At 32.9% G+C, this 13,753-nt stretch overlaps 1 protein-coding gene across 1 annotated transcript in view; it reads right to left on the bottom strand.

Moving 5' to 3' along the window:
* Positions 1-13,753, bottom strand: part of LOC149423175 (uncharacterized) — a 183,128-nt gene that overhangs the window by 95,542 nt on the left and 73,833 nt on the right. The gene's annotated exons all lie outside the window — the stretch shown is intronic.

Genomic DNA, 13,753 nt, shown 5'->3' with positions numbered 1-13,753 from the left:
GTACTTTTTCAATGTGTAATTTTTTACCAAGGTACCTATTATACTTTTCAGTGTAGTGAACGCGAGCGTGTTTACAGGTTTATCGACCTCTTGTGAAGGACAAATTACTGTCGAATTTACTATTGCGTATGCGACTCCGATGCAAAAATAACATAATCACAATAAAACGAATAAATTATTAAGCATAAACATTTCATTCATAATGTTAATAAATAATTCGTTTTAATAATTCCAGGAAAAGTTACAACTAAAATGCATAAGTAATAAAAACTTAAAGAGGAAAAACCAGGTTAGATAAAATATTTTTTCCTTGATGTTATTTTATTACATTAAATTTATTGAAGAATTCCAGTTTGACCTTGAAATACAATTGCCTAAAAGCAATTTTTTATATACGTTTATTTTTACAACTCCATTAAAATTATTTCCCTCGGGGCCAAGTCATATTTGGGGATGCTATGCGGAGGGTATTTTTAAGGTAAGAAAGTTATCGGAAGGAAAAAGATATAAGGGGTGGGTAGGAATCTGGGGATCGGTGCTTCCAGGAGTGCCGGACGTATTAATCCATTGAACATACTAATTTCGGCTGTCGGTGCATGGGTAAGCGATGTGATGGTACTCCTGCGTAATGCGTAACATTATTCAAGTTCAATGAATTTTTAATCTAAAAAATTGTAATTGATAAACAAAAATCATTTATTTATTTATTTGCAAAAACAGTACAAAAACCAATACATTGCAAAAGCGGTAAACAAATTATGGAAGAAAATTTTATACATAAGTATACAGTTAAAACATATGCCAAAGCGGTAAACAAATATGGAAAAAAATTATACATAAGTATACAGTTAGAACAAATACAATATTTCTTGCTTAAAGTCGTTGTAGGACATATGGAAAATATCCAAGTTAGCTGGAAGGGAGTTAATTAACCTAGTGAGTCTTCCCAGGGGCATCACCATTGGTAAGTTAGTTCTGGACCTGGGAAGAATTAAAAGCCTGTGTTGGCGGCCTCTCGTGAAATTATCCGGGACATAAAGTCCTATTTTTGAATCATATCAGTCAATGGAGAAAGTTATACCAAAATTATTTTATTGATTCTTCATTGAAATGTGTATTTCATTTGTTTTAGTGAAACTACGCGCGTAGTTTCACTAAACTAGGTTCAGTTGAGATAAATTAATTTGTATTTCATTTGTACACACAAATTCTTTGAATGACTATCCTTTTCAAAAGCGTTGCCACATTTTTGGTTTTTTTAATTAGTATGAATTTAACGAGTATGTCTTTTTATTTTTATAATTTCATTGGATAGATGAATTAATATTTCATGTTTACTAACATTCGAAATGTAAATTTCTTCTCTTGAAGGGCAATGATCCTAAGGCAAATATATATGTATATATATATTTGTTAAATACTTAGTTTCAGAAATCGTACAATTTTAAAATTTAGAGCAATTTTCCAACATTTACACTTACGCAAAAATTCATCTGGATATTCTATACTAAACGATATTCCACAGTCATGATAGGCATTAGGCGCTTAGCAACTCTATAAAACCAGGAAAAAAACCTATAAAAAGGCTGAAGCGAGTTGATTGAGTAAAAAAAATATTACAGCATTTGATAATACGTTTACTTTTGCAGGCGTTCTGAAAAATCGTTTACGATTACTTTACGTTTCAATCCGGACGAATCGTAATTGAATAATAGTAACAACGTATTATTTGCACGTAATAATAAATTATTCCAATGGTATCGTTTCTTCATATTGTAGTTATAGTGTCGAACAATGGTCGGCATACCTATAACATATTATGTAAACGATAAATCATTATTCCTTCATTTCGTGCTACTTATATTATTATTCAAAACTTATGACATAATAATCGATGTTTTCCTCCACATTCTTCTTCCTCCACTCCCAATTTATTATGCAACCCACACGGGTAAAAATGAGTATTGCTAATTTATTAAGAATCTCTTCAAATTATTGGTAATTCCTGTTAAAACGGGAGGCAAACCTTACGAATGAATTAACAGTTTTCCTGATAAACTTTAAGGATGGGTAGTTTCCTCGAATTTGAATAATTCATCAAATTTCAACGTTCATTTGCGAGTTATGTAAATGTCCTAATCAAGTTCTGTTATCATATCATTATTGGCCAGTTGGAAAGAACTTGTAACCTAGTAGATTACGAATACAACATACGCGTTCCGACATCGTGATAAAAATATTATCGTGTGAACACGTGTTCATGCATTTGGTAATATGTCATGACGTTAAGTTTATCAGGAAACCTGTTAATTCATTCGTCAGGCCAGCAATTCCATTTTAACCGGAATTACCAATAATTTGAAGATATTCTTAATAAATTACAAATACTTATTTTTCTCCGTGCTATAATCTCAATTCAACAAGATTAATGATAAATGTGCCTAACCAATTTGAATAAGGATATTTTTTCATATAACCTCAAGGAAGTTCTATTCAAAACTATAAAATAACTAAATATTTACTACTTAAATGTGTGTAAAATAGGTACAAAACCAAATACATACAGATGTCTGCAGATTATTAAAACTCAAACTCACGTTTTTAGGAGTTTGACTTTTGTTTGAGTTTGAGTTATGTTTAGTTTTTGCTTTTATATGGCAATCATGGTAGAACATATTATGGAACATACGACAAGGCTATCTGCCACAATGCCAAAGTTGTCCACAAATATCTTCAAGATATGCGTACGAATTCCTAGGAAATAGCTCCGATTGCAAAATGTCCGTAAATAGACCCGATATAAACCCTATTTAAAATCTATGGTCGATTGTGAAGAATTGAAGAAAAACAAGATAACTATCATCGAGGAACTCATTCAAGTATGGTATCACAACCAAGAAATACAAAAATGCTCCAAAAAAATTGTGCACAGCATAAGAGCTCTTAAGAACAAAGAAATGTTCACCAAATTTGAGATATGTAAGCCATTCATGTAATTAAACGTAAAGTTTTTTTTTAAATTTCAAAACTGAAAAAAATATATCGTTTTGGTCTAGTATTCTGCACACGTCTGTATTAAGTACTGTAACTATTTGAGACTCTGAGATTAATGTTATCTACTAATGGAAATAACTTTCGGGAGAAAAGAATTTAGAGTAAAGTTAAGAGAGTGATTACTGACAACCGATGAAACCTTTAAATTAACCCATTCTGATGTTTTAGATTAAATAAATAAAGATGTTCAATGATTCCAACTTCTATCGAAGTACAAAATCCTGGTAACGATGAGTTATTTATTATTTCGGCTGGAGACTGGCGACTGACAACAACTAACAACGCGAATATTAGACCGACCTTGACATTCAGCTGGTAGCGGGTAGACACAGATAACAGACTCCGCACCCACACTACTTCAAGCAGGGGCTCGGTTTTACAAGGTTTGTTTGCTTTTAGGCGATTTATTGAGATTTAGTTGTTGCGTCGATCATGTTTCCAAAAAACATGAATTCTTTGTATAGTAAGGAGAGGACTCGTGTTTAAGCAAGTTTTTTTCAATAATTTTCAATTTTTTAGCTTATTTTTCAATAATTTGCCATGTTTAAGGAGGATTCACACCGTTTCACACGGTTTAGGTCCCAGGGGAAGGAAATGAAAAAAAAAAACATATTTTAATAGTCAAAAATGGTCTGAAAACTGTTTTACATAATTTAGTGTTTTTTGTATTTCTATCTCTTCTAGTAAAGCGAAATGGTGTGAAAAACTTTTTTTCCCAAAGTTTTTATTAACATTGTTGGTTAAAAAAACATTATAAATTAAGTGATTCATTTTTGGAGGAAAAAAATGGCGACAGAGATTTATATTATTATTTTTAATGTGATTGAAGATTGAAGGAATAGTCTAAAACGTAGTCTAGATCCTTAAAAAAACTTGTATGACTGTATTTTTCGTCCAAACGGTTCTTTCATTAAACTATTTTAATTTGAATACTTTTTCGTGTTTTCTACAAATAAATATACTACAACTAATTAAGAGCAAATAGTTGGTGTTTTCCTCACTTTCCAGACTACCAGTGTTAATAATATAATCTAACAATAAGTATTTCGGGATAGTCCTTCCCACCCAAAAAAAGTTCTCCGATCCCTGATTTATATAATTATCTATTCAGTGGTTCCACATAAAGCCAGGAATACTAACCATAGCCAAAATTTCAGCTAAAGCTGAAATCAATAGAATTATGACAATATCTATCTCAGACACTCCACAATATAAATAATAGGCCATACACACGATCCTACTTGCAGAGCCCAACAAGGTGAGCAGCCAAACGAATAATAATAATTCGGTCGGCGGTTTTGCCTGCACACTTGCAGAAAACAGACATATTGGGTCGGTTCGTGTGGAGGGACATTAAATGATTGTCATTTCGGCCCTCAATCTAATGAGATTTAAAATGTATATTATTAAGTTAACTCATATAATATTCAACAGATTTATTTCGCGTCATTATGTAAACACTTCAGCCAGTACTGAATCACAGTATCCCGTGAGACCACCAGATAAGAGACTCCCTATCTCCTAATTTATTCATAATAAATAATAATGTCATGACCATGTTAAAACCATTCAGTCGAGATAAAGCTTAAAGATAGTATGCACATTATCGTAGCATAATACACATCTAAATAATATTAATACTGAGCATAATACACATCTAAATAATATAACATGTCATTATGCTGTCAAATCAAAATACCAGATTCCTCTTAAGGGGAAAGGCTGCGCGGCCAATTTCCCACAAAATTTAAATTTGGAATTGAGGCCAAAATATCCAACCAAACTAAATAATTATATTTTTAATCAAAAAAATCTAGTACGAATGTGTTATACTTTATTTGTTTTTGTTTAAAATTATAATACATAGGTATTTGAAGAATTAAATTTCACACGATTTTAGAAGCAATTAATTGTAAGAATTAAAAAAAATAATCTAGCCCTATCTACTGTGTCAATATAACGAAAAATAAAATTAAAATAAATATCTTTAAAATAAAAGGTTTTTTGAGCAGAAATATTAATATGTAAATATACGACAAATTTGTTTTCCCGTCTAAATCGGTCTTTTGTCATTTGAATTTACGCCATCAAAATGCCTTTTTAAATCATTTCAATTTTTTAATTTCTTTTTCCTCATATTTAAAAAGTAAATAGAAGTTGATGAATCACCTGTATGTTATATTATTTTTAATGATAAACCAATGTTTATAAGACAAGGTTTTTTATTCACATCACAAAGGATAACAAATTCCATATATCCATACAAATTGAAAATATCTCCTGAGTAAAAATAAATTAATAATAATTTATGCATTTCCCGTCGGCGGCATTTATTTTTACTCGGGAGATATTTTCAATTTGTATGGATATTTCAGGCGACTAATTATTGCTTTTAATAATTTTCTATATGTTATAATTTAAAATACAAATAAATAAAGTAGCGCATAACCGTAATATTATTTTGGCCTCAAATTCAAATTAAAGTTTAGCGTGAAAAGACCGTGCAGCCGTTCCTCTTAATAAAATGGACCATTCCAACGGGAATACGACGGAGCAAGATTAAATCAGACATAAACCTTGAGACTGTAATTTGTTCATCCATGTTGTGTTGTTGGAAGTAACTTCTGCTTGAAGTTAGAACTTTTTAGAACTTTGCCCTCGGAGGGAATGTATTCATTGTTAGCGCTGGCGCAACATTATAAAACTTTGGACTTCACTGATATCTCCCTTTAGATAAAAACATAGGTAACGGTTTAATAAACAAATACTTAACTGACATTAAAAATAAACGTCGAATCATAGATTCTGGAGCTTGTTGTAACTTATTTTGTGTATTTAAAGGGTTGTCAGATTATCATTTTACCTTCTGAAGTAAGACTCGAAAAAAATTGCGGCACGTTCCAGAGTGGAAGATATTCACAGTATGGCCCTGGTGCACTCAAACAGAATTAAAACGTTGCTTGAAATGGCTTCAATCTTGTGTATGACCAGATCTGAATAGACAGGTACTACCCCATCTTCTCCTCCTCCCCACTACCTTCAGCCTCACAGCATACCCCGAATGGGAATGCCATAGTCTCCAACTTTAGTGCGGTATTCTCACAAAAAAAATATATAAAAAACGGGTTTTAGAAGCAAAAAGCGATACATCTAAAAAATGTAATTTTAATTTTTTGGTTTGTTTCTGTGATATTAATCTGTGAGGTGCCAACGCCAAGTACCCGTACGACATACAAACGCATTAATCGCGTTTCTGTGTAAAGCTGGACACACACGGCAGAGAGCCATTTGGTTAAACCATGGACACGTAAATTAGGGGAACACGCAACCGAGCCGAGCCTGTCCGTTATGATCTTCGTCACCATCGAGTGAACAACTTGAGATGTGTGTGTCGAGCTTAAGGCTCCGTAGTGAGCGTTCTAAAAGAAGATGATTTGAAAGGGAGATATGTAAACACAAATGTTAGATGGAGCATGCAAGTGCTAAAAATACAATTATGATAATTAGGCTAAGCGAAAATATTTAGTAAAAAAAAAACTTATTTTAAACAGAGAAAAAATCTCGCGGGAAAAATTTCTTAAGTAGCACATAAATAAACACTGAATTTATTCATACTTAAACTAAATAGTACGTTAAATACCTAACCAGACGTGTTTTTTTTCTATCGAGGGAATTTCATATAATTATTTTTGTAGAAAAAGTAGATTTGTGGTTTGACATATTGACAACTACTTTGTTTATAACCACGAATTTTTCTTTAATTCTTTATAACGGATCGGTTTCGATTAGTACAAGTATTTTCAGGGTGTAAAATTAAAAAGTTTAATACTCAGCGAAACCGGTCGATTATAGAGATTTTTTTTTTAAATCGTGGTTATAAATTTTTTTATTGTTTTATAATCATTCATATGCATAATTAGTTTTCGGCTCGGCAAATGTATAGAGATTATCTTGAAAAATAACTGTTTTTAATAGCTTAAGAAATTAAGCGTAAAGGTTAGTTAAGCTAAGAGAAATATGTCATAAATCAACAAAAACACAAACAATTTGCTTTCAGTAATTCAATCCTTCGTCAGTTTTTTTTTTCAAAACAAATGCACTCGAATTTGCACTGTGTTCTTGCTGTTGTTCCAAATTTTAAATACTTTTCCAGCAAGGTGATGGTCGGGGATAGGTAGGAACTGGACAAATGAAATGAAAAAACCAAACATTCGCCATACATTCCGATTGGGATTTGTTTGGAAGTTGAAGGCAAGGCATTGCTGTGTGCCCATATTTTTGGCAGTGGTAAGACTGAATTAGGGGGGTTACAATCTTCTACTTTGATTTGGTAAAAACCAAGGTTAACTTTTTTTTCTCAGTTCATAGATTTGTCAAATCTCCACTGGTTTCGCGATGATATTTTTTTGTAGAAATTTTGTATTGGTATTGTTCCTTTATATTTTATTTTATTTGGGTCCTTTTCGTACATTATTTTTATATTTTGCAGAATTAAATCCGACATCAATTCTTCATGTGTGAATTTTTCGTTGATGTATTTAAAGATCATGCACGGTCTTTTGAATCAATGTTTTCAATTTGTATTCCTTCAAGTTTTAACTGTGTAATTTCGTTTTGGATGTTGGCCATATCATCTGCTTTTTGGGAAATAGTCGAAGCCATGCTGCGTATAACGTAATCTATCAGTCCCATAAAACGCGAGAAAAGAACTCGATGCACATGAGCAAACATTTTATCAAAATTTACTGTATACAACTATACATAAGAATAAAAAGAGGAAATTTATCAAATAATTTAAAATAATAATTATTACATCAAGAAACACGAGAATATTACAAAATGTTGATTGGGTAATAAAATATATAAACACGAATTAAATTACCAAATTAAAGGTTTGGGTACTAATAAGAGGACGTGTTATAATAATTTTTATCGAACTTAGGATTAATGAATAAGATTAGGTAGTAATAGAAAGGTATACCAATGCCTGCTAAAAAAATCTTATTAAAAGTTTAGAATCAATCATCCATTATTTTTAATCAGTTGACCAAATAGTAATAATCTCTGATATCTAGAATAAAAATCCATCCACCTTTGCAAATCGAAGGTTACACTTGAATAAAAAGGCAATTATTTTTTGCACGTTTTCCTTCAGTGCTTATTACTAGAGGCTGAAGCTGTAAAATCAAGGTAACTCGTGAAGAGGTGAAGAGTATTAAAATGTATCTAGTGTGTAATATAGGCGTCGAAAATAAATTAAGGGGGGTTCACTCCACTATGTTTCATTTTTTAAATTAATAAATAATAATGTTCCGTCAAGGTTCGCAAAATCATCTCGAGAGAAAAGGACACGCAATTCATCACTGAAAATCTTCGCGAAACCGTTTAAACGTACCGCGCCCGAATGCCAATGTGCACGTTCCTCGCACGAGTGAGATTGTTGTAGCGCTAACATTATAAATTAGTATTTCTAAACTAATCAGTCCAGACGCATTACACGTGATCGAAGTAGTTAGTGCAAATACTATAATTTGCTTTTATGGCACTTCGCGCATGTCGATAATGCACGTGATTTGTCTCATTCGTGTCACCGTTTCGGCGGGCCGAGCTGTCTCGATACCGCCCGATGTTGTTCCCGTAGTAAGTATTGTGCACATCGGAATATGCACGTCTCGTTTACGCTTGCGCGGGAGTCTTGTGCTCCATAGAAGGTAGCTCAAATAATGATCTGGCGGGAATTGTGACTGGAGCGTACTTTCGTATATCAATGACTGGAGCACAGATGTCGGTATACGTTTTGTGAAGGCTGAAGACAAGCAGTCCAATGCACATACCAAGGAACGCCTCTGCCTACCATAATAATATGTTTATTTATTTCATCTGAACAGAGCACGGGGCGCAATACGCTGTCTGCTTCTAAAAGAATACATATAAATTAAGTATAGGATATAAAATTAAACATAGGACATAAAATGGCATGAATTTGTGTAATGTATGTCTTTAAAAAAATAATAACAATCGTTGCGAAGTCAAGGTTGAGGTGATTCAGACTATCACATTTGATGACCACCATTTTTAACTAGCAGTTTAAAAAAACGCCGGTTCTATACCAGTTACAGTTATGATCAAAACTGTGATCAGTTTTAAGATGCTCTTATGCTTATTAGCTGTCGCCGTTGAATGCCGAATCTCGGCCCATTTTACCTTATTTTTTGTTTTCCCAACTTAATCCCAAGTCTAGAGCCAGTGAGACTATGGTATCCTCAATTGGAGTGTATTGTGGGGCTGAATGTAGTGGGGAGGGGATGGAGATGCGGAAGAGGAAAGTGCCTAGATATTCAGATCTGGTCAACAAACACGGCTAAAGCCATTTAAGCAATGTTTCTATTCTGAATGGTGGTCTTTCACCAGGGCTCTACTGAAAGTATCTACCAGCAAATATTTTATTAAATACAAGTACGCCGAGATTTGGACCCGCAACTTCTGAATTCATAGCCTAGGATCGTAAGCACCGCGGAGGCCGTAATCCGTCAAATAAAAATATTATGTTAACCCGGCTGATACGCTTCGCAGCTTTCACAGCTCGATCAAAAGTTGAATCGACGAGGGGGACCAAGTTTCTAAAATTAAAAGATGGCCCTGATCGTTAAACGTGATGGAGCTTAAAACACCCCTACCTCAGTATTCTATCCACTAATTATAGCACTTATGATTATATCGTTGACACGAGTGAGAGTTGTTATTGATGAATCGGTGCCAAGTAGCCATCAACAATATTCCGACCGATATGAAACGCTACAAATACAAGTGTGTATGTATCTGGACACATAATGCAAGCAGGCATGTACCATAGATGCACGTACGCACGAGTGCAGTTCATACGAGTACGGAAGGTCGCAACAGTTATTATTACATATGAACCGAGGATCAATTCGAATGGCGTCCGTCACCGGATAAGGCGAATTAACCGATAGCGTCTAGTCGAGAGACGAGTTTGTCAACTACGGTTCTTGTGTCGTTAGTAGAAGTAATACGAAAGTGCAACGTCGCGCGATGGCCTTGATATAGTTAACAACAAACTAAGGATTTGGAGCAGGGCAATGTTGAAAATTGCACCATTTTGACATCTTAATGATATTTTGCAAGTTAAACTCTTATTTGTGTTCATTTCCATCTGTTTTCAGAAATCCACAATTTTATATAAATCACACGTATATAATTATATACCTGTCGCTTTCGGTTTCTGCCATATACGTTATATTATTTGTTGACACACTCGTGCTAAAATAAAGATTTCCATTAAGACCCCGCATTCCGAATTTCTACCAATTTTCTAACATATTTCCCTTAAGGCGATGCCATACGTAGTAATTCAAAATCATGTGTTTTTGGTTTGAAAATTTGGTTGACTAGAAATGTTTCAGATGCTTTAATTAAATACTGCGAGTAGAATACATCTTGGCCTCTGAAATAATCGAGTATTTTTTTATATAGTCTTTTTATAAGCCCAGAAAAAAATAATGTACAGGCCTATGAAAATTGCTTTAAAATTCAAAATCTCCTACTTACTAACCCATTTTCGGTTATGATTTTATTGTATAATGTGGCAAATTAAGTTATTTATAAAATAGGCACTTTTTGGCCATGTTTTTTTCTTGCATAAATCAAAACAGGCGGATGGTGTTGAGCGGGAATTTAAACCTTATCGCCATCTACGTAAGGGTTGTTATTGATAGCGGTTCAATTAAAAATATTACACGACGTAGTGCATCGCCTTAAATACTTAAATGTTTTTTATGCTCTTAACAAAATAAACGTTATTTTTTAACATCGATCGAGCTGAATAATTAATTTTATGAAATTCCCCGATAGAAAAAAATCGTAAATTATGCTCCAAAAATGATTTAAAACACATCCGATTCTGTTATTTAACATGTTACAGATATGAAAAAAACAAAGGTTCTTAAAAATGCTACGACATTTTGTCGACAGATTTTTCCTCTATTTTCAAATATGTTTTCGCATACGCCTAATAATCATTAAGTTACTCGCTCCCTCCAACATTCGTATTTACATATCTCCATTTCAAACCAGCTTCTTCTTCTTTTTGAAGGCTTACTGCGAAGTTTTTTTTGTTTCCATTCTGCGAATTTGTGCTACAAACCTTAAACTTTTCACAGCCCGCGTGCCATTTCTATAAAAACCGGTCTTACTTTATTAATTATTTAAAAAGCCTTATTTTATTTTATATCAGCGCAGACCCGTGAAAAGTGACGGGATTTTTTTAAATTTTAATTTATTTTTTATACTTACATTTTTTTAATTAAAAGTTAAAAAATAAATTAGATTATAAAAAGTCAAGTACTGTACTGAAAATAAAATAATTACAATACGTATTTTTGAATTTTATAATGTAACATACACACACATCACGACCAATAAAAAAAAAAATATATATATATATAATTTGTTTAATTAGTAGAAAACACGTAAGTAAATTTAATTATAGTTTTGAGCTATTTACCAGCTATACAGGGTGTGTCGGCACGTACCCGACAGACTTTAACCAGCTATTCCTTAGCACATTTGGAGTAAAAAATGTTATGGGCACTTTGCTGTCCGGTAACATTTTTTTTTAATAAAAAAATTATTATTCATATTTTCACCACATGTCACCAATGTTTTATCCTTTGTCAAAGTTTGAAAACCCGTCTGGCAATATTTTGTTAGAGTTTCGTTGAATAATGTACGCACGTATCTACGTTGGCGCGCTTTTACAATCACAACGAAATGGCACAGCACCATTCGTCTCATTTTTAACTATTATTATTTAGTGTGTACGAAAGAGCGAGACACTTTTTGACGCACTTGCTAATAACAGCTGTTGAACGTGAGAAACAAGGCAAATGAAAGTGACGGAGTGTGGATTTATTTATTTTTTGTTTTTAATGGAAAAAAAATTTTACCGGACAGCAAAGCGCCGATAACATTTTTTACTCCAAATGTGCTGAGGAATAGCTGGTTAAAGTTTGTCGGGTACTTGCCGATACACCCTGTATAACACTCTGGGATGATACTTCACTGAGAGTATTTTATAAAAGCATATTATTTCTATTGTAATAGGTAATTCGTTATTATTAGATATACAATCGGCTTATTTACTTTTTAATGAACAATAAATATGGACCAAACATTACAGTCTTACCATTAAGCGATGATCGAAATAATATGTAAGAAAAATGTAAGAAATTGAAAAAGCATTATCCCAGAATATTCAGTACCTAATATAACATCTGTTCGCAAATATAAAATAAGTTATTACTTATATTATGAATAGTGCCTATAATATTAACCATTACATAGATAAAATAATGATTATCATCTCCCCAGTTCAGTGAATAGGACCATACTATTTCCGTCTTCGCAGCCACCACCTTATTACCACTCGATACCCATCACATTCATCTGGTTACAAGTTTTTGGCATTTGAACTAATAAATAAATTCGCATCATCAATCAAATTTATCCCGATACGCCACTTTATAATATATATTTCCATTTCGACTTCATTCAACGCCTCATTAAAAATGAATTAATTTCACTCTAGCTGACTTGTGAAAATATTACTTTCAGTTTGTTCAATTAGAAGGTACCTAATTATTTTGATGGGGATGTATTTTTATCTTTATTCATTACTGCTGAAAGCCCGGTCCTTAAACAGAGTTTTTAGAAACCAGTAAAATTTAAATGAATAGAAGATAGATAAGTAGATTCATAAGAAAACAGGCTTTAGCATTTTGGGATCTTACGCCAAAATTAGGAACAGTCCCGTAGAATATTGTAATTAATTTATTGAATATCGAGTAATAGCGTCGTTCTGCTGAAAAAATCAAAAACACAATTTGGAAAACTTTGGAATATATAGGTGTAAATTAACAGTTAAGAAAGCGTAAGGAGAGTATACGACGCTAACGTGAATGGTAGAACAAATCGAGGACGCCCGGGGAAGATAATCTTCATAAAATGTAAGAAATGAAAAGAACATTATCCCAGAATATTCTGTACCTAATATAAGAAAGGTATTATCTAGATTTTTTATTGTGACTTTCATAATAATTTTTTTATAAACATTTTTTTATGTTATTTCAACCGCCATGCTAGGCATGCCCCTGTGTTATGGCGGGTTAATAATACCTCACTGTAGTTCTTATTACAAAAATGAACACAATGACATGCAGTCGTTTTTTTTTTAGTTTTTACTGGCTTCTTTCTGTAGAAACAAGAACGCATATTGAAAAACCGAATTTTTCAGTTAAATGGAGCGAACATGTTTAATGTTATGTTCGCATGTCACTGCAAGCGACCAAAGATAAAGGAGCATGTACTTAATGCGATAAATATAATTCTATTTGTGTTGACATTTAAGTAGTTGTTGTAGTTGCAATCTAACCAATACATTATTTGTAACAAGCGTTGTGTTTTCTACGCATTTCACAGAACTGTTAAATTCTGATAACAAAATAAACTTTCGCCTGACAGTTCAAGGTCGACAAACTCCGTTCAGTTACTATAAATAACTATAAAGCAGAAAATCTGACAGCCAGGACAGCAAAAACTCTTGGATGGTGAACTCTGGCGTCGTGGAGTTTGCACAACTTTTTCCTTGCCTTATTTGTGGTCCATCGCAATTATTTTCATA

Source organism: Hesperophylax consimilis, chromosome 6 (assembly GCF_061612785.1).
Source record: "Hesperophylax consimilis isolate HC1 chromosome 6, BYU_Hcon_1.0, whole genome shotgun sequence".
Classification (NCBI taxonomy): Eukaryota; Metazoa; Arthropoda; class Insecta; order Trichoptera; family Limnephilidae; genus Hesperophylax; species Hesperophylax consimilis.
This window is presented reverse-complemented; position numbering and strand designations above follow the sequence as displayed.